This window comes from Aplidium turbinatum, chromosome 12 (assembly GCF_918807975.1).
Source record: "Aplidium turbinatum chromosome 12, kaAplTurb1.1, whole genome shotgun sequence".
In the NCBI taxonomy this organism is placed as follows: Eukaryota; Metazoa; Chordata; class Ascidiacea; order Aplousobranchia; family Polyclinidae; genus Aplidium; species Aplidium turbinatum.
In genome coordinates this window covers 9,019,325-9,039,475 of record NC_137483.1, presented here as the reverse complement: position 1 = coordinate 9,039,475, position 20,151 = coordinate 9,019,325, and the positions used below count along the sequence as shown (strand labels likewise).

General features: G+C 36.3%; 1 long non-coding RNA gene across 2 annotated transcripts; it reads left to right on the top strand.

Annotated features, from left to right (window-relative positions):
* The first annotated feature begins 489 nt into the window (after positions 1–489).
* Positions 490–7,808, top strand: LOC145781288 (uncharacterized). Of its 2 annotated transcripts, none has more exons than XR_014290717.1 (3): positions 490–1,612; positions 2,374–2,568; positions 7,569–7,808. It is a non-coding gene; the product is annotated as an uncharacterized LOC145781288 (long non-coding RNA). The 2 variants fall into 2 exon arrangements; XR_014290716.1 differs by lacking the exon at positions 7,569–7,808 and adding an exon at positions 2,806–2,913.
* The last annotated feature ends 12,343 nt before the right edge of the window (positions 7,809–20,151 follow it).

Below are 20,151 nucleotides of genomic sequence, written 5' to 3'. Positions count from 1 at the left end.
ACTCAAACTATCTTTGATGGCACTGCAGATACAATGCAATAGGAGAAAGTATACCAACATAAACAGTAAGTTACTCACAAGACATTCACTGTGTAGGCTAAATGCAATGAGAAAAGATAAACTGACCAATTGACGTTGGTGGTCAATATCCTGCAAATAATTCAATAATATCTACAAAGTTTAAACGAAGATCTGGTCTAATCTATTTATTTTATGTCAATTTGAATATTTTGACTACTGTAATATAAATAGCCATTGTCATTGTTACGGCATAGAGCATTGACAAACACAGGAGTTGATAGATACAAAGCTTAATGAAAATATTTTTTTTATTTTCTCCTTTTTTTAGGTTCATGAAGGTTACATTGATAAGCCTCGGCTCAAGGAGTTGCATCGGAGTTCCAGTGAAAAGCAGTAAGGGGATACTTATTAAATAATTCACCAATTTATGACTTAAAGATTGTTATGGAAAATGGATTTGGTGAGTAACCCAGATAGCGAAATTTAAAATGAGGCCTTGTTCAAAATCAAATGTCACATGATGTTATTTTCTCTCTTTCTTACTTCTTCCTGCATGAAAGTCCACTGAGGAAAACTTTTTGATAAAGTATTCTATACATAAATAAATTTTGTTTTCATTAACATTGCTACTATCACGACTCCACGGATTTCCGTTCTTTCATCCCAGTGATGTGAGGATGGACGTCAGCAAACATCGATCAGTCTTGATGGTGGCTCTCCACACTTTCTGGCCCTGAGGGTTGACTATCGTGAGGCTCCTTTTCTAAAGGCCGTCCGCACGCGGTCCCATCACCTAAAACTCCAAATAAATTCTTCTTTTGTTTATTAAACAAAGGCCCTACTCTGGTTTATTACGATGGGATAGGTTTTGTTTAAATTTAACAGAAGCATTTTTCCTGTCCAAAGGATAACTAAAACAAGTAGGTAGCACATCACAATAGATATTGTTTACAGGATGACAGCTTAGAGAATCCATGACAAACTCAATTGACACGAATAGCCACGAAGGTGGCTACAGCTGAACAAAGTTTAAAAAATAAAGAGAATACTTAATAACTCGCTTCCAACTTTTTGTAGTCAATTAAAATCCTTTGCAAAGATATCCTGGTCTTCATATCACTAAACTGCTAAGAGTGGAGCTGAGTGGAAATTTGCTTTTGAAAATCTAAACTTCAATCATCTTCCTTGAAACTTGTGTGACCCATTCTTCCATGTTCGACCTACATACTCATCTGAATTTTTTGCTATTAGAAAAACTTACTCACTCGACCTACGGTAGCCTATATTGAGGTGAAATAGGCAGTTCGTTTTGTCGTCATTTTTAGCGTCGTTGGAAACTGTCTTCCCAAGTCTAAAGCTGTAAGATAAAAGAAGCACAGAAAGGAGCGCTAACACCGCCACAACCTGTTTCTCTATCTGACCACAACTATTAAAAATGTGACAGAACATTCAAAAAAACACCTGGGTTGATTAAGCATTTAAGATCTCACAGTTGGAATTCATGTGAAAACCATCATTCTCAAACAGGAAGGATAACCATCATTGGCCGCTGATCGATGTGGGAATCGAATCAGAGTCTCTGACATGGAAGGTGAGTGAGCAAGTCACTGATACGTTAGTAGTGGAGTATAAAAATAAAGTAAATGCGGCTGCTTGAATATAATATCTATCTCTTAGGAGAGTTTGCCAGAAACGTCATATTGCGTTGTATAATTTGTCGAAAACCTCCTGTTTGACGTCACGTGAAGGCGGTGTCATATTTGGTGTTGTGTATCAAAAACTGTGAATCAACATGTAGAGATGAAAAAAAAAGTAAGCTACGCTATAGGCCTACAACTGACGAATAGAATGTTCGGGGTAATAATTTCCTCTTATGACTGGTGGTGGATATGTCCTCTTTTTAGAAATTTACGCAAAAAGTAGAAATTAGAAATAGGAAATGATTTGTCTCCATGATGATCATATCGCAGCTTGTGGAAAACTCCACCGTAGTGTAGGTTGCACGTTCATGAATAAAAAGATACTAATCTTGCTAACGCAGAATGTGTTGATATTCATGAACCAATCGTAGCGATTTCTTGATGGCATTTATAGTTTACTCTTAAGAAAACAAGTGGAAACTGATGAAAAATGATGATAACTGATGACTTTTTAGCTTATAAGTTATCTGTGTAAGTCAATGTGACGCTTCAAATCCGTTTAGATTTTTTGATTAAAGAAAAGTGCTTGCACTTGTGAGGATGCAAAACTGATATTTCTGAAAAAAAAATCTTAAATTGTTTCAAGATTATGTGTTGCTGGGTAATTTTAGTCAGCGCATCATACTTTTTTATATCATTCTAATATCTGCAGACGTTCATTCGAAGTATTCTGGCTGGGATATCACTTGACTTTTGCTAGCTGCAAAATTTCAGAAGAAAAACCTAAAATCGACTTTGAAAATCCAATCGTCTTGAGAAAAGACAGAAGATTATCATGACAACCATACCAGATGGTTATTCCGACCATGAATCTAAGATTAATGCAAAGTTTTTGTGTTTAGATATGGTAAGTAGCTTATATCAAGAGTAATAAATCTTCACTCGTCGACTAACTTTTGTAATTTGCAACCAACAACATGTTTTTGCAAAGGCAACACTGCGTATCTTTTAGCAACAGAAAATTTGTAGGCTGTGCGACATTACTCTCCGAAGTTGACATTTCTTATATCAACATTCTGTCAGATACCAAATGATTGATAAGTTTTTAATGATCATTACAGTGTTTATATCGTATTTTCAACAGTTGTTATCATTTTTCTCGGAACTGTTGGCGTGAAGAAGGTGACATATCAAATAAGACTGCACTTATTTTAGGACACCACACGAAAAAAACGTTTGGCCTATGCAGAACCATTGTTTCAGTTACAACTCTGTAACAAATAAACGTTTGTAAAATAAAAATCGGTGCAAAGATGTGCATTAGTTTGTGTTATGTCAGTATGTGTTCTGTAATAAAAGTTTACATAAACTGCATAGGATTCTTTTTAGTCTACTACAATTCATTGCTTCCCAAAGCACAAATTGTGTTGCAAGATTTAGAAGCCATAATATTTCTTCTTTGATATACCCGTAATAATATTTAGAAATTTTAAGGTTATCCTACCTTAATCTCTTTTTCAAACACTATTGACGTTGCTAAAAATGTCATAACTTTTAGTGTTCTATCTTGCATCAAAATATATGGCAAGCGACATTATCTTGATTGAATCTTTTTAGGAGAACTTTAGTCTTGTCCCAGCCTGTTTCTGTTGTAATGATTTGTGCGAGGCCCTTTTTAAAAATAAATAATAATCTGCTTTCGATAGCATCATCATTTGCATAAAGGATTTCGACGTTTGGGACTTCACGATGTCTGTAAATAAACACAGCCATCCTGCTTATTGTGAGCCTGTGGTATGCTGTCAATTTTTTAATTTTAATGCATTTTGGGCATGTTCAGTTTTCGAAGTTCATTATTGACGAAATAAGGTTGTGTGGCGATTTGCCTTATGGCTATTCGGTCTGCAAGATTTGAGAAAATTAATATTGCAAATGCCTAATTGTAGCCGGCCTGCTATTTTTACTACTTCGGGTTGTGATAATGGTTTCAAAGATGCAAGATTAAAAAGTCTGTTACTGCGATTTGTTGGCAACTCGTTTCGTTTTTTGTTTTGTTTTTTTCTTATCTTAGCCTATATATATATTTTCTTATCTTGTATCATTTTTATTGTATCCATCCAGGCCAATTGGTAAATTGAACTGCAGAATTCATTCTGCAAGAAGGTTAGCTGCGTGCCTACGTGTTTTTAAAAGATATCAGTTGAAACGTTTCTCTTGCTATATTTCATCGTATTGATGGTTTGTTCTTTTACAGTGAGTACGGTACTTTCTACAAATCTTTTTTGCTTCCTTCAAGGCACTCTCATGCAGCTCTGGTTGCAAGGCTGTTTGACATCAATGTATTTCTTGTAGCCAACACATTCGCGAAAATGCAGCATCTGCTCTTATGTAACGGTGCTACTGGAAACTTTCCTGATAGGGTAACCTGGTCAGACACTTTTCACAGCGGCCAAGAAGCACAACAAAAGAAAGTTGGTTGGACAAATAGTCTCTACAGAGTCTACTCTACACCAATATCTGTATGAGTTTATTCAGACAAAGTCAATGACAGCGCCAAATAGAGTGAAAACTTTAAAACGTCTGACCTCGCCACTTAAGCAAAATAAATGCCAAAATAAAAGAAATAAATTTAAAGTATTTGGGACGAAAAATGAAGCCATGTAGGTGTTCCCAACAATGGTTCACCTAATCAAACGTCATATGAAAACCGTTATGGTCTACTTAACCTAGCTGGCATCTTACGTCATGGAAGTTGCTAGAAAATGAGCCAAAATTGCACCATCGTTCGTAAGACTTGTGTCAAACCTGTTTAAACATGAAACATTGCATCACCGCCTTTGAACACCTGTTTGAATTGCATGACAATGTCTTTCACTATTACGTCACAGTACTGCGTACGTGAGTTTGAAATATTGATATCTATTCTGGTCATTCGTGAAATGGTTGCTTGAGAGTTAGTCGCACATTTAACTGTTTGCTTAGTGCTTGCTAGCTGGACAAAAATTCCGTCTTTATCTAAGTAGTTTGTTCTGTAGTAACAAGCTTTAGAGGTGTACGGTGTTGCATCCCAATTTCGACAGCCAGGTGGCTAATTTTACAGAAATACAATTTTGAATAGACGTTTCAGAGGAGTGTTTCTTTCGGTCATTACATTTAGACGAACGGATTCGGGAATCTTATGTTACAATTTTCCCACGAAGAGATTATGGTTTACCGCTGTGACCAGTAGGCTACCATTGTACTAGCAGTCCAGCAATCTTTTTTATTTCTTCCGCGAATTAATTCAGTCAATATGAAAATGGAGCACCAACAGGACTTTAAACCTGTTGCAATGTCGTTAGGATGAATAGAAACTCACACAAGCACCTGCGATTTGTTTGGGGTAACTTCAGGACATTTGTGAGTGAGTTATTAAATCGTATTTATCGTTTTTTAAATCAAACGTCTTCAGCCGTCGAGCCAACGTTAACCAAGCTTTACGCACAAATTGCAGCAGGATCACAGATTTCTATTTACCTTAAGTTTTCTTAATCCGCTTTCTTGAGTGGAGCAACACTACTATGAAGGTCGTGTTTGTTGTTGTTGATATGGATTTCAAGAGGATGTATTCTCATCGCTGTGCCATTTATTGCAAAATAGAATAAATCCTGTGATGAAAGCAGGCTTAAGTAAGCTTGATTAATATTATCAAATTGTTGTCACCATAAGTTTCAACAAATAATTTCTAATATTTCAAGGAGAAACGCTGTGAAAAGATGACGACTAAAGAGAAATTAGTAGGCTATTGGATTTTGTGACTTCTTGTGTGAGATACATCACCAAGCTAACGTTTAAGTAATGATCTTCCTGAGAGACAAAGTCTCAATACAAAATCACCATTTAGCGGTCCAGAGAGATTATTACGGCCCAAAAGCCTCCAAGGTTTCCTATTGACTTTATATCAATTTTCATACAAAAGCACCATTTGTACTACTGGAACAATGGGCTCATTTAACAGTTCGTTATAAAAAATGCTTTGGGTTGAAAACGGGAACTGTAGGCTACTGTAAAAGTTTTAAAATCGTATTGTTTGATTTTTTGCTCAAGGATCGTGCCCCTCTGGCCTGGTGTGAGATTCCCTTCCCTGGAGGAAATGACAATTTTTTTAACTTTATCAAATAAAAGCACAAAATTACACTTGATGCAGCTAGTGCAGAATTACTGACATTTTTACAATGTTTGAAACGTTATGTTTCATAAATTTGACTGCACGTTTTAAAATCTTCTGTCCTGGTTATTTCAACAGTTAGTCTTTGAGATAGGTTTTCTTGCACTTAATAAGCATGACTTGCAATAGTGATTTAATATCATTGAAGTCCCGATCACATGAAACTATATTATTCGCTTTAGTGCAATTACGATGTGGTAGCTCAAAGCGACTAAAACACAAAGATTTATGACAGCTCGCATTTCACTGTAAACCGGTGTGGCAAGGTATTTGATAGCAGTTGACCTGGATATGAAGACGAGAAGGTCCACTCACAAATTTGATGTCAACGTGATATCACCACCAAATAGCTGTAATATTTTATCTAAATCAGAGCTCTTATCAAAGTTGCAGCATGTATTTGTTTGCTATTGCGGGTACGGGCATACACTTGTTGGAGAAACATGAGTTCCCGAGAAAATTACTCCCTTAAAGGAGCGACAAGGTTTACCAGGTTGGCGGGGTTGTTCGGGACAAGTTATTTTGTCGAAACTAATTCACAAAGTAACTTCAAAAAACCGACATAAAAAATTCAAAATGATGTTTTTTTATTGCATCATGCTACTGCAAAAGCAACCCGATAACGTAATCACCAAGATCAAATTAAAGAGCTATCTCAAATCGTGTTGTTTACTGGCAAACCTTTTACTCATACACCCCGCTCAAATAGTAAGAAAAAACTTTATTTTTACAATTAAAAGTTTTATGGCATCTGACCTAGCGACGCCTGTTGTTCAGGGATAGTTGTTGCTTCTGTGCCTATTGCTTGAACAGCAGGCAGCACGCCGAAGTTTGCTGAAAGGATTTCAGAAGTTTCGGCGGATTTTCTTTGTGAATCATTTGGCATATTGAATCAGCAAAGACTTGTTGATTTGAAGGGGGAATAATAAGCCGTACAAAACTAAGGCTGCACAAAAATAGTAAAAGCTGCACAAAATCTATGCATGACCCTGTTAAATAAACATCTTCTGTCCAAAAAAGGACAAAATACCGCGATCTACCGCGTGCTTATTTGCTTTAACAATTTATTCAAGCTCAAACTTGAAGCCTTACACAAACAAAGCATTGTAAAATATTATTATTTTAGCATGGAATGTGCCAAAGCAAAGCTATTTACATCTTCACTTATAGCTGCACATTAAAGATATACGAAATCCATTTTTATTGCAAAATCAAATATTTGATCCGCTAAGGTCCTTAAAATATAATTATGAGAAATTTTACAGCAGGAACGGAAGAATTGAAATATTTAAATTGTGAAATCATTGTCAAAATAGGGAAAGAAAAATTCGTTTTTCTCAAGTCCAAAGTATGAATGTAATAGGTCGAAAAGCTGCTTATTATGTTGAACAAATAGTAATAAACTGCTAATAATAATATTTGAGGCACTTCAGAAGATTCAATTTAACGTTATGATGTATAAACAGATAGAGAATCTGTTCATAAATATCACTGGACAATGTAGGTTATGTTAGGAATGCACTAGTTAAAGTTTGCCCACAAAAACATCCCAGGCGTTTAATTTTAACAAAATATTTTCTGCGCAACATGACAATGATTCAACGTCGTAGCACAAATGTAATTTTCAAATTAAAGTTTTACAAATATAAAAAAAATGTGAATACTGTACTAAAATCAATTTCTGTTCTTTTTTTTTAAAGAAATATGGAACGCTTCACGATTTTGCGTGTCATCCTGCTAATCTCTGTATCGTTCCAATTTTTGTATACCGAAGCAAGTACAATTTATGGATCTTCTGCAAAAGGCACAACAGTTAACTAGACAGCGACATCGTACGACATGTTTTGTAGAAGATGTTTTTGGTTGAAGAGCATGGGTATTGCAATAACACCCTTGACCTTTTTTCTGTTCATTAGTTGCCGTTTGAGGGTTAATGCGAGTTATCCAGCCAGCAAAATCTATCAGTTTTACATTGATTCAATGTCTCTAGACGCTGAGTCAATGTAAAAATAATAGATTTTGGTGTCTGGGTATGTGCTAGCCTGACAGGTGCGTCTGCGCAAAGACTATGACAAGTCCTTGTTGTTTCCTTGTTCTCTTGTTCCAACAACAGCTACTGCTTCATCATTTGTTTGTTGGCTTGTTGGCTGATGATGACACGTTGGTCACGTGATTCCAGTCACCTGAGTGTGACTACGTTTACTTGGTATCATGCTTGACGTTTAATTTATTTACTCCAAGAAAAGGATACAAAAATTTATCTACTTCACGTTGTTCAAACGTTGCCAGATGCAGTGCTGATGCGAATTAATGAAATTTGATAACTGGGTGTAACGTGCAACCTATTTATAAAAGGAACTTAAATTAAATCTGACTAGCTTGCTTACAACTGTCAATTCAACAACACGAGTTTGAACCATGTTGGCGTTTTTGATAAAGTACGAAAAACAAGTCTTTGTTTATTGGTTATGTGACGGCAACGACGAGTCATCCGTGACGCATGACGGCCTCAAAATGATCACTTTTAAATTGCGGTTAAAAGTGGGCTATTTTTGACTCACAGACTCTTTGTTCTAAAACAAGCCAGGTTAATGAGTCTGTCAGGCAAGAATTACTGAAAAAATCGAGGAAATTACTCGTTCGCGCATGTGCAGTGCCGTGTCAATAAATAGTTTTGTTTTTCGACCCTTTTACGGCGCAAATGTTCAATAACAATTTAATTTATGACTAGAGTCTTTATTTGTTCACTCAAGCAGAAAACATGCGTAAAAATCCTTGCTTCAGTGTATGAATTTTGTTCAAAGGTTTGTTGAATAAGCTCGTTTGAAGTGATATTGTTATGACACTTCTTAAATAACATGATGCATTCTACTGGTGCAAATTTAGCTGAACCATCACAAGGTGTACAAAGTGACAATCTGCTTTTATTTTGACGTTTCGTTTAACAGACGCGACTGCCTTCTTCAGAGGGCTAGACCAGGTATAAGTGACCACCTGGCTAGCATGGTAAAACACAGGACCATGTTGCTGAAATCAATCAAACGTGCAAAATGAAAACTCAACTTGCAGACAAAAAATTATCGCGTGCAAATTTGGAAGCTAGAAAAAGACCGTTTAAATGTTAACTATCAACAAGAAACTTAAATATCAGCAGAGAAGAGAGTGAACGGTATAGTTGTTATTGTTAAACAAAACACAAGTTCAAGCCACAAATTTATATTCTTTATTTTGTCGTACCATTGAACTTTCATTGGTAGTTCACAGTTTGACATTTTCTTCTTGTAACATGAATGTTACATTGAAAGGTTACCCTTGCTTGCTTGTAATTTGCACACAAAATGGACACTGGACAGTCCAAGTGCAACTGTGCATTAGAAAGCGCATCAAACCAGCATCAAAAACTGTTGTGAATTTAACGTTTTAACAACTGCAGCTTTTGACAAACTGTTGCAAGTTAAAAAGATATAATTTTGAAAAGGTAGTCTATGAGTTTTTTTAAGTTCAGTCCATTACTGTATAGAACATTTTGAAGAATTTGTTTCTATCCTAAGAGCGTATTTCACACCCCACATAATTAGTACACTAAGCTGGCTACATGCCACAAAGAAATTTCATATTAGTAGATGTTTAATCATTAAATGGAGTCAAATGTAACTACAACATCAGCAATGATTTAAAAAAATTAGTAAGTTTGTTGTAGTGATTAGATATTTAGTAAAGGGGCCATTAAATCATTTCATAACGGGCTTCGGAAATTACATCACATGATATGCAAACTGTAAACTTTTTAACATCGGCTTGAAGAAATGGTTGATTCGCACTTAAAGTTTTCTATTCCTTTTTCTCATTTTGTTGTGTATTTAATTGGCCTGTCAATGTAACATGTTCACAACATGTAGAATCTATCTTTGAAACTTTTAACAGTTTCCATTCTAGCGTACTGTATTACCTGAAGTTGTAAACTTGTCGTCCATGAAAGAGAAACTAATAAGCTTTGATTTGTGCTCAAAAATAGAATTGGCTTAGCGGACAATGATCGATCTAGTGCAGGACCTACCTATGGCATGTAATATCTTATGAAAAGGTTATGGTGGAAATCCAGTCTGTAAGCATTGAATCAACGTAAAGTGAACCTAGTTTTTTGGCTGTGAGACGGTTTTGTTAGCAAATTGTTTAACCGTCTTTCGATGTTGTTGTAGTTGCACCAACCTTGACTGTTACGACAAATCATTATGAATCCAACAAAAATAAGTTCCTGGCATAGTAATTAATATTAAAATATTGTGGGTGTTGTGCAGACTTAGCCTATTCCAATTTCGGAAGCTTAGCTAAAACCTCGCCATCATTTCTGCACGAAACACTTCAATGCCGGAATGTTGCCAAACACATCTGTCCGCTTGGTCAAGCTTTCTCTCGTGGTAAACACCCCTTGTGTTTTTGAAAACATCACGTCAGATGAATACTATCGCCCGCTGAAAAGTCGTCAAGCTTTGTAAGGGTTTTGTGTGTACAAGGTTAGTCATAATGGCTAGGTTCATAGCGCTCATTTTATTTGGTAAATAGACGGATTTCGTTGGAAAATAAAACTTGTTTTTCGCAGTTAAGTTTCAATAATCCAACCGGGACTCCAACTCTATCCAGCAACTAAACGCTGAAACTACGGAATCATAACATCTTTTTGCCTTGCAGACTACTTGTTTTTTTAAACGAGAAGTAGATTTAGGAACACGTTTTTTGAGCTTTGTTGAAAAATAAATGAAGTCAGAGGCTTTTTACTATGAGGAATTGTTTTTACAAACCGTTGCCACAAATGTCCACTGAAAACGCACTTTACATAACGATAACATACGGCATTAGTCATTTAAATAGCCTACTTTAGTCAACCCTGTCAGTTCCTCTTTCAATCACTGTTAAATCGCTTAAACTAACAAGGATTTAAAATTACAACGATGAAAACTTTTGTTTCGAAAATTCGCATTTGGTCATTCTTAATGACTCAACGGGCCTGGCGCCTAAAGTCACTAAAACATTTTGTATGTCGGTCAATTGGCAAAAATGCAAAATTAAGACTACTGTACTGCAAACTTTCGATTGCCACGTATAGATGCGAGGTTTGAATATTATGCAAAAACGTGATATTGAAAAGTTTTGAAATGTACGATATTTCCAACAAATTGCAAGAAGCAACTTATGTTACACTTACAACTCATTCCTCATTGGAAAATATAATGTTGACTGAAAACAGTGACGTTGCTTGAAAATCTTTAAGGGGCAAAAGCAACTGCTGGGGTTGCAGATATTTTCAGTTATTAAAACGTTGTGATACTGCAGTATTATAAACATGTTTTTTGGGGAGATGCGATTGATCACCCAAGCCCCGTGTGGCTACATCTCTGACTATGGGATGTTGCAAGACAAACGAACAAAAGGACGATAAAAAAATTGAACTACTTTGATATCACCAAGCAAATTACGGGACTGAAAAGCATGCAGGAATTATCAGTAAAAATAGAAGACAGAACAATTTGGATGAAGCTCATAAGGAAGGTCACAGCTGCTCAAGCATGTTCAATCTGTTAAAGGAGAAAAATGTCGAGAAACTAGGACATTTGAATTCAAAATGTTTCAATACTCCTAACAAATTTACTCATGCAAAAACTTAAAATATTTGTTCCACAGTAGGCCTATATCGTAGCTTTCAAACTTAAAAGTTGTTTGAAGCTATTTTTGGCATTTTGAAGTGCAGTTAGGGTTGGATGCACCAACAGCAGATAATCTATCAATTAACCAAATTAATCCACAGATTAACATTTAGATTAGCCTTGCCGATTACTATTCCACAGAAGAACTTGGCGCAAACTGATTCTTGATAATTAATCAAACGATTATCTTAATCGGGCGCTTAAACTGTTTGTTGTTGCTGGCACATCCAACACTTTACAATGGCTAGAGCAGATCAAATATTATTAAATTAAAAAAATCTATGCTATGCTATTGACCCGTCAAAGAAGTGCGCACCAGGGTGGAATAATAATCAGTCTGGTTTATTTATTATTATTATTGGCCGGATTGGAGGAATCTTATGGCCACACCTCCGTCGCTAACTTGCTGCAGGTGTGCTAATGCTTTGTCTAAGTCTAACGTTGAATGTTAAATTGGTGTTAATTAATAAAAATACACTTGAACTTTTGTGCTGAAGCAATAATATTCATGGACTTGCGTTGTCCCAATCCCAACTAGCCGATTCCATTTTTGCATGAATTCAATGTTAGCAGACGTTGTTATTAAATCTTATTTAGCAATTTTTCGACTTGAGATCGTTTGGAAGCCAGTTTGCTGATCCAAAAACAGCCCTGGTAACGCAGTATTGAATTAGGTAGCCTATAGGCTACGCTTTCTGCGTAGTCTTCAAAGAAGTTTTCTGCCCTTCATTAGTGCTTCCGATCGGACTTTCACAGTTTGTGCTACGACCAGAAATTTGTTTGATCATTTCGGATGCAACCAATTTAACCAGCTAGACACTTTTACCTTTTTACTTTGATTTTATGTTGACAGAGGTTGAATTAATGCAAAAAGGGCCAATTTATCTAGCTGCATAAACGATGGTTCAACTCAAAAGATACTTTTTAGTTTTCCACGGTTATCATGGTACAAAGGAGCGGGAACACATAACTTCAGTAAGCCTAGGCCCTAGGTAGGACAGTGGTAGTTAGTGGGAGGAGTGCTGTTTGATTCGTCTGAATCGAATTGACTAAGAAAGTTTATCAAATCGAATTATATTCCAAAAATTTTACAATGTAATTTTTTGCATTGCTTTGGCTCACTCAACATTTGTCTAAGAATATGAACAAGTGAAATAGTAAAATTTTTCTGCTGGTTTAGAAAGTACTGATAAAAAGCTTATTTTAGTTTGCCAGATGGTAAATATACATCGTTTCAACTGACTTTTCATGCAAGAATGGATGATGCTTATGAATAAACAGATGAAACCACTAAATCAGAAAAGCCGGAAATTGTATGGTAGGCTATCTGATTGACTGCCCTTCAATTGTAAATTGATGGGATTTTAATGTTAAATGCGTTAAATTAAAAAAGGAAATGAGGCAATGCGGTCAAAAAAGTTGTCGTTTTTCATTAGTTTACAGACGCTCAAAACGATGAAAAAGTTCACTTTTGCTGGTGGGAAACTGACGTACAACAGTGAATCATTGTTTTGAAATCCAACCCAGGATTGAAACAAAAATCCTCAGCTTTGTTATGGTCGGCATTTCATCCAGGCTGTGACGTTATGAAAGTTGACACCGGCTTTTTAAAACTCCGCCAAATAAATAAAATGACGTCACTTTGTCTAGGAGAAATCCGACGCAAAATTATATGTTCTCTATAGTAGGCTACGGGTAACGATCTTCGTAAAAATTATCTATCCTAAAACTGAGAAAAATTTTAACGATTAGAAAATAAAAATGGCTCAAACAAAGCAATGTTAATGATCTTTTTCACACGATTGGCCTTCTTGATTTTTTGGGAAGCACAAGGCCAAGTGTTTCTTAAGCAGCCACTGTTTGGGCTCTCCTTGAAAAAAAATTATATAAAATTTCCACCACTAGCCTCATTTTCATTACTTTTGCACGCAAGCCACACAAATATCATGGTATTGCCTTGTTAACTTCGCATTGTGTAATGTAAGAAATAAGCCTATGCCCGCAAAACTAGCCTATTTGCCACCAATGATCACACGATTCAACTTAACTGTTTTGTAAATTGTTTTATTTGTAACTTTCAAAACTTTCTTGGATGTTCACAATCATTCAGATGTTGCCTTTCTTTGATACGTTTTCTTTCTCCTTTTAACATTTAGGCCACAGTCCATATAACCTATCTGTTGGTAAAATCGAGTGACGAATCACTTGACTGTAATGTAGCCTGCTGTGTGCCATATTCATTTCCTGATTTAATAGCTCAGTCTTAAAAAAAAAACAATATAAGCTAACGTGGCATGTGATCTTTATTAGCGCTATATTTCAATGTTGCCGTCCGTGTTTTTCAAAATTTAAGTTGTAAAAATGTTTACAAGATTTTATGCTTTTTGTTGAAAGTTTCATGCTGTTGGATAACGATTTGTTTGAACTTCAATTGTGAAAGGTTCAGCTGGAAAAACAAACCTTTTAACTCCCGAAATAAGTTTTAAAGCTGTGTGAAAAAACTTGTAAAAACAGTCAATAGTTTATAGTCAGCAGACTGTGATTTTAAAACGACTGAAATTAAGTTTTAGAGGAGGCCTTTCCCACTTCAAGATGAAAAAACCCACGATCAATTAACTAGTTTCAGAAAAATAAAACCAGTTTACTTTGAAGCTTACTCAAGCATACTTCCCCATTCTTTGTATCTGACATTTAGATTCTCCGGATAGTAACTTGCTGATTAAATCGCTGAGTGTTGCCCTTTCGTAAAAGATACATATGAGTAACATGTTGATGGTTAACCTGGTTATAACAAAAGCGTTATTGGTAGAATAACAACGTCCGCTCAAATTTAAAGACCAAACAAAGCAACAAGTTAACAAATTATTTTTTTTCAGAGAAATAAGTCGGGAAATTTTAACAACGTCATACCAAATTAGCCTACTAGTGGTATGCTGCATCATGTTACACTTACGACTTACCCACAATAAACTGACATCCTTGCAGACGATATAGTTATTTTCATAAACCTTTATTAGCCTTGCTGAAAATTGAATGAGGTTGTTCACCAAGCATTTAGATAACATATTGTCACTTTATACATCTTGTGACAGCTCAGCTTAATTTGCACCAGTAGAACGCATCATGTTATTTAGCACTGAAATTTTGTTACAAAAAATCTACGCAAAATGTCATAACTCTAGATGCAGTGTATGAGAATAAATTTGTAGCAAACTTTCCATTTAGCTGATTGATATACTAATAAAATAAATTATTGAATTTATACCATTCTTCAACGAGCTCAAGAAAGCCTGCTCAATGACATTGCGCTGAATAGCACAGTGGGGTGTCAAGTCAGAGCTTTTACAACGTTCGGCAAAGGCTTTTGCCAATTGACCATTCGTCCTAAAGTAATGTTAAGTTGAATCGACTAATCTCCTCAATTGTTGGCAATTAAATTAAATCACAACATATGCTCAGAAAACTGCTTTGAGTTTTAATAAAAAGTAAATGCATAATGTTGACAACTTGGGAACATGTCTCCGATTGCCTGCTACGAATACTTTTTGGTACCGTATGGTGGCTTGAAGCTCAATGGCTCCACCATGTGGAATTTTTTGTGCATTTAAACTTTGAAGAAAAGTTGTTTACGAAGGGGCAGCAGTGATATTGGTTATCCTTGTCCTGGTTTGGTAGCTTTGGTTATGAACCTTTATCCTCGGACTGACAAAGCCTTGATAGGTTATTCCTGGTAGTTTCGCATACTTGTAGAGGCTGATTTCACTGCTTATTTTGACACAGGGCCGGTTACCGAGATTGACAGAGTGAAGTTTTCCAATTGTTGAAGTCTTGTTGTCGGGGAATAATTCCATTCACTAGGTGCCGCTGAATGGAGAGCAGTCCTGAAATGCTTTGCTAAAGCGCATACCCCTAGAATCCACCAGCGCCGCGTGATCTTGAGCCGGGCGCGTAACCACTGAGCTAACGGGGCAGACATACAGTGCTATGGCACCTACACTGCTATGGCAATTTCTCCGGGCGAATCACTTTAGAATTAAGTCCAATTTTTATTTGTAGAACGAGATTAAAAACAATATTTATTTCCCATAAACTAACTTTTGAATTGGCATTCCTGCAAATCTTCTTCTAAACCAAAAGGAAATGACGCAAGTGTTTATAAACTAAAGAGAGACCCCGGTACGTTCAAAATGTCAAAGCACTAAAAAGATGAGTTTGTCTCCTCGTACTGAAAGGATATCCTAATGTAAACAGTGTGCTTAGTGGACAAAACTGACTGTTGTTTCTTCCATAGCCGTCAAGGGTTACAAAGGCTCCTAGGCTCCTGCGAAGTCAGAACTTTATTTATTGAAAGTGAAATTCCAGAAATAGAGAAACGAATAAAAATAGAACTATCTTGTCTGCCTTTCAAAACACTTCTGCTTGTAAGCACCACGTTAATTGTTTGCTCAACTTTTACAAGTGTCTGCTTATTGGGCGTTAGCCTGGTACAATATTCTTTGAGTTTATCCATGAAATAAATACTTTTCTCAAAGTGAAATGAAGTGCGTGAGAATATGAAGAAGAATGAAATAACATGAGGGTCGTTTACCATGACATTGGTTTTTCCAGTCACGCAAGGGAGCATTCCTTTTTGTTCAGAATTAATGACAGAGCCTTTTCGAACATTGACTCGATGACCAATCAACAGAATAAAATTTTTGTTTGAACTAAAAAATTAAGATGTTTTTGTTTGCACTCCACACGAAGAGTAATCAAGCGAGATAGTGATCAAAGTTTGGTGAAATAAATGCATAAACACTCTGATAACTCATTAGATTTCTATTTAAATCTTGCTTTGTTTATGATAAATTAATGTAGGCTATAGTGACAAAGGTTTAAAACTCTATTGTCATGGTTCAAAAAAACATTCAAATTAAAATTTTTGTTCATCCAATTAGGGATAAAACACCTTGCATCGACAGGCGCATCGCTTATCATACATCTTCGACATGCCTGTCCAATAGACGGCTTTAGCTTCCTGCATCTTCGGCTGCTTCGGTTTTGCAACCTACATCCAAGACAAATATAACAATAAAAGGAGAAAAAACGACAGAACAATTGAATTATGCAATTCCATGAGTAGAGTTTTTTTGACAGTCTACCTTAAAGCATTTTCTTCACAAAAATAGATTCGATTACAGTACGGCGTACAAATCAATATAGCCTAAGGTTCAAAATCCAAGTACGCTTAAATAAAGGTATTTTGAAAAGGTGTCACAGATGCAAGAATGAGCGTCTAAGTTACAGTCATTCGAATCTAATTAAATATCAACAGAGATCCAATTGCTGGTGGTCAGTGACTCACTCAAGAGAGAAAATAAGTTTACCTCAATTCTTTTGTGAACCAGACCTGCAATAGTTGGCGTGTTTCTCAATTTTTTTATCAATCAGGTACATCTCCGAGTTGATTTGGAAGTTAGATAACTGACAAGGAATTTGCTTATTTGCCTACCGAATAAAGTTTGCTAGTATTTATTTTATATCAATTAGACTCAGTTGAAGCCGACAAATTAAACCGATTGAGACAAAAACAGCTTGATTTTGAAATTAAATTTAGGTTGAATTGTTCCTGAAAATCTTAAAAACTAAAAACAAGTTTTGAAAAACGTATTCGTATAAGTTATTTTTGTTTTAAAAATTAAAAAATGATGTTAAACTGAAAGTGACCACCCTTATTCTCCTGCCAGAACCCAGTACATAGCTTGGGGTACAGGACATCTGAAAGTTGGGGTAGGATATCATCCGGTGGGATGGTGCACCGGATAAGACGTTGGCTTTTAAATTATGCAAACCTGGTTTGACTCTCAGCTTCAGCTGGTTGTTGAAAAACATCGCTTACCTGTACCAGGGTGTAATAAACTGAGTGGGCATATTGTTGCTAAAGGAAAGGCCACAGAGAGGTTGGTTGGTTTTGATTTTTTAATCTTTATCCTCGGACTGATAAAGCCTTGGTTGGTTATTCCTGGTAGTTTCGCATACTTGTAGAGGCTCTTGACGCAGGGGCAGGGCCGGTTACTGAGATTGACAGAGTGAAATTTTCCGATTGTTGAAGTCTTGTTGCCGGGAATTATTCCATTCACTAGGTGCCGCTGAATGAAGAGCAGTCCTGAAATGCGTTGCTCAAGCGCACACCCCGAGAGTCGATACAAAGGAACTGGCCACACTTCTCTTGTTAGTGCTAAAAAACTTAGTATATGATTATTAGCTTATTAGCTCAGAAACTGAGTATGGGACCTTTACTAGACCACCCGCAACGAAAAAGTGGTGTAGGTATAAGTAAAGTAGTATGCGAAATGCAGTTTGCAACACTGGGCCTGCTTCGATTTACTTGGCTCAAACTAAATTCAAAATGAACAGGATTTCGTCGCTTCCATTCATATGTAGGCTACAACCGCATTGATGAAAATTCCGTCTCACAAGCCCAACTGAGATGAATGAGAGCGAAGCGAAAGATTTGAAAACAATTGGCTATCTAGCGTCACTATCCGGATGAACGGGATTGTGAAAAATGGTAAAATTAAAGCTCTTAAAATTTTTATTGCTGGACGCCCCGCCTTCGCCTTCGTATGTCTAAATTCTATGAAATCTGAGACAAGACTTCTAACACCAAATTGCTGGACGATGAGCAAAGAACAATATAGAAAAATCGACAACTTCAAGGTGTGAGTATGGTGCTGCTTTTACAATAATTGATATTCAAGAAAAGAAACGACTCCATTGCTGAAAACCTCTTTATTAAATGGTTTCCAGTTTTGTCGCTTCTACCTTTTTTTAAACTTCTGCTACGTTTAGCATATATTGCTTTTCGTTGTGATGGTAGGCGAAGAAATAAAAACAAACTGATTTATGGTCACTCAATAGAAGCTACCAGATTGTGGTAAATTGGTAAGGTCGTCACACAGGCTACCGGTACTTGATTCCAAGTGTCAAAGATTACAAAGTACGGTAATAAGGTTATTGTGTTTTCAACAACCGCCGAAGAAGGGAGTCGAATCAGGATCTCATTTATTGGAAAGCCAACGCCTTAGGCCAGGGGTGTGCAACGTGCGGCCCGCGAAGAAAAATTGTGCGGCCCGCAAAGATGTGCCAATTCTGAATTGTGTCCGGCCCGCGCAACGTGTTTACAATTTAGTTTAGTCTGGTACGTGGGAACAATTTGTTGTGGAGCGGATTATTGTAGATTTCACACCTTTTGTTAACCATTTTAGAAATTTTCTACCGGCCACCGCTAATCCATTGTATTTAATTATTTGTGGAAAGTAAAAATGTATGGTCACATGAAAGGCATTATGAACAATTTACGACTTTGAAAAGCTCACGTACAGACAGGAAATATTTTTCACTTTTCAACTTTGAGAGACTATATGGAATGTATCCTGAGAAGAAAACTGAATTTGCAGACCAACTTGAAAACATTGTATGAATTTTTGGCTCGTTTCAAGGACTTCAAATCTCATGAACATTTGTTTGGTATGTTCTCTTCGCCATTTAACACAGACATTGACAAAGCACCAGCAGATATAACTTGAACTTATTGATCTTCAAGAGAAAAAAGGATTTGAAAGCGAAGTATTTAGAAATGAATCTTGGCGATTTTCACCGAAAACATCTCAACTAAGATGACTTTCCACATTTGAAAAAATCCATGGCTTCAAAAATGGCTCTTTTTGGCTCAACGTAGCCTATTTGTGCGAACATTTTTTTCTAAAATGGGCGTCATGACATCACCCGATCGATCGGTTCTGACAGACAAAACACTTGGAAAATGGACTTCGAATTGCGAGCACTTCCATTAAACTAAATTTGGAAAAATGCCGTTGGGAAAAGAAGCCAGCTGCAAACTTCTCACTGATCTCGTTTAAAGACGGTGTCACAATAAATTAGAATAGCAGTTTTCTTCAGAAATTTATGTGTCTTAACTTATTATTTCTGAAAGAAGATAGCCCCTAATAACGCCATAAGAATAACATGAATAACAAAAAAACTACTTTTTTGTGTCTGCAACTACTAGCCTAGAAATCATGTTAAATAAACGTGCGGCCCGCGGCTTCACCCAGTTATTTATATCTGGCCCTCCTGTAATAAAGGTTGCACAGGCCTGCTTTAGGCTATCCACTGCGCCATCCCGCCGCTAAAGTAGGCTACTTCACACTAAATTACTAATGAAATCAAATAATCCACTTAAGTTACTAAATTGTGGTAAATTAGTAGGCCTACCTCAGATCAAATTGTAATGAAGTTATTAACGCACGGCTAAAGTATGCATAACTTTACGTCATACGAGAGCAAAACAAACAATATTCAGTTTATTTTCGCCTTGCTGAGATCGGTAACGACTAGAACATCACACAACTAAGGCGAAAGAGAAAATTGAAAAAAAAAACTAATCGGGAAAAATGATTGTTTGCAAAAATGAGAGAATTGAAAGTAGTTGCTTTTAGCGCCAAAGAACTCGAGAGTGTGATGTTTTAACTATTTCCCGATTAGTTTTCTTTTTTCAATTTTCTCTTTCGCCTTAGTTGTGTGATGTTCTAGTTGTTAC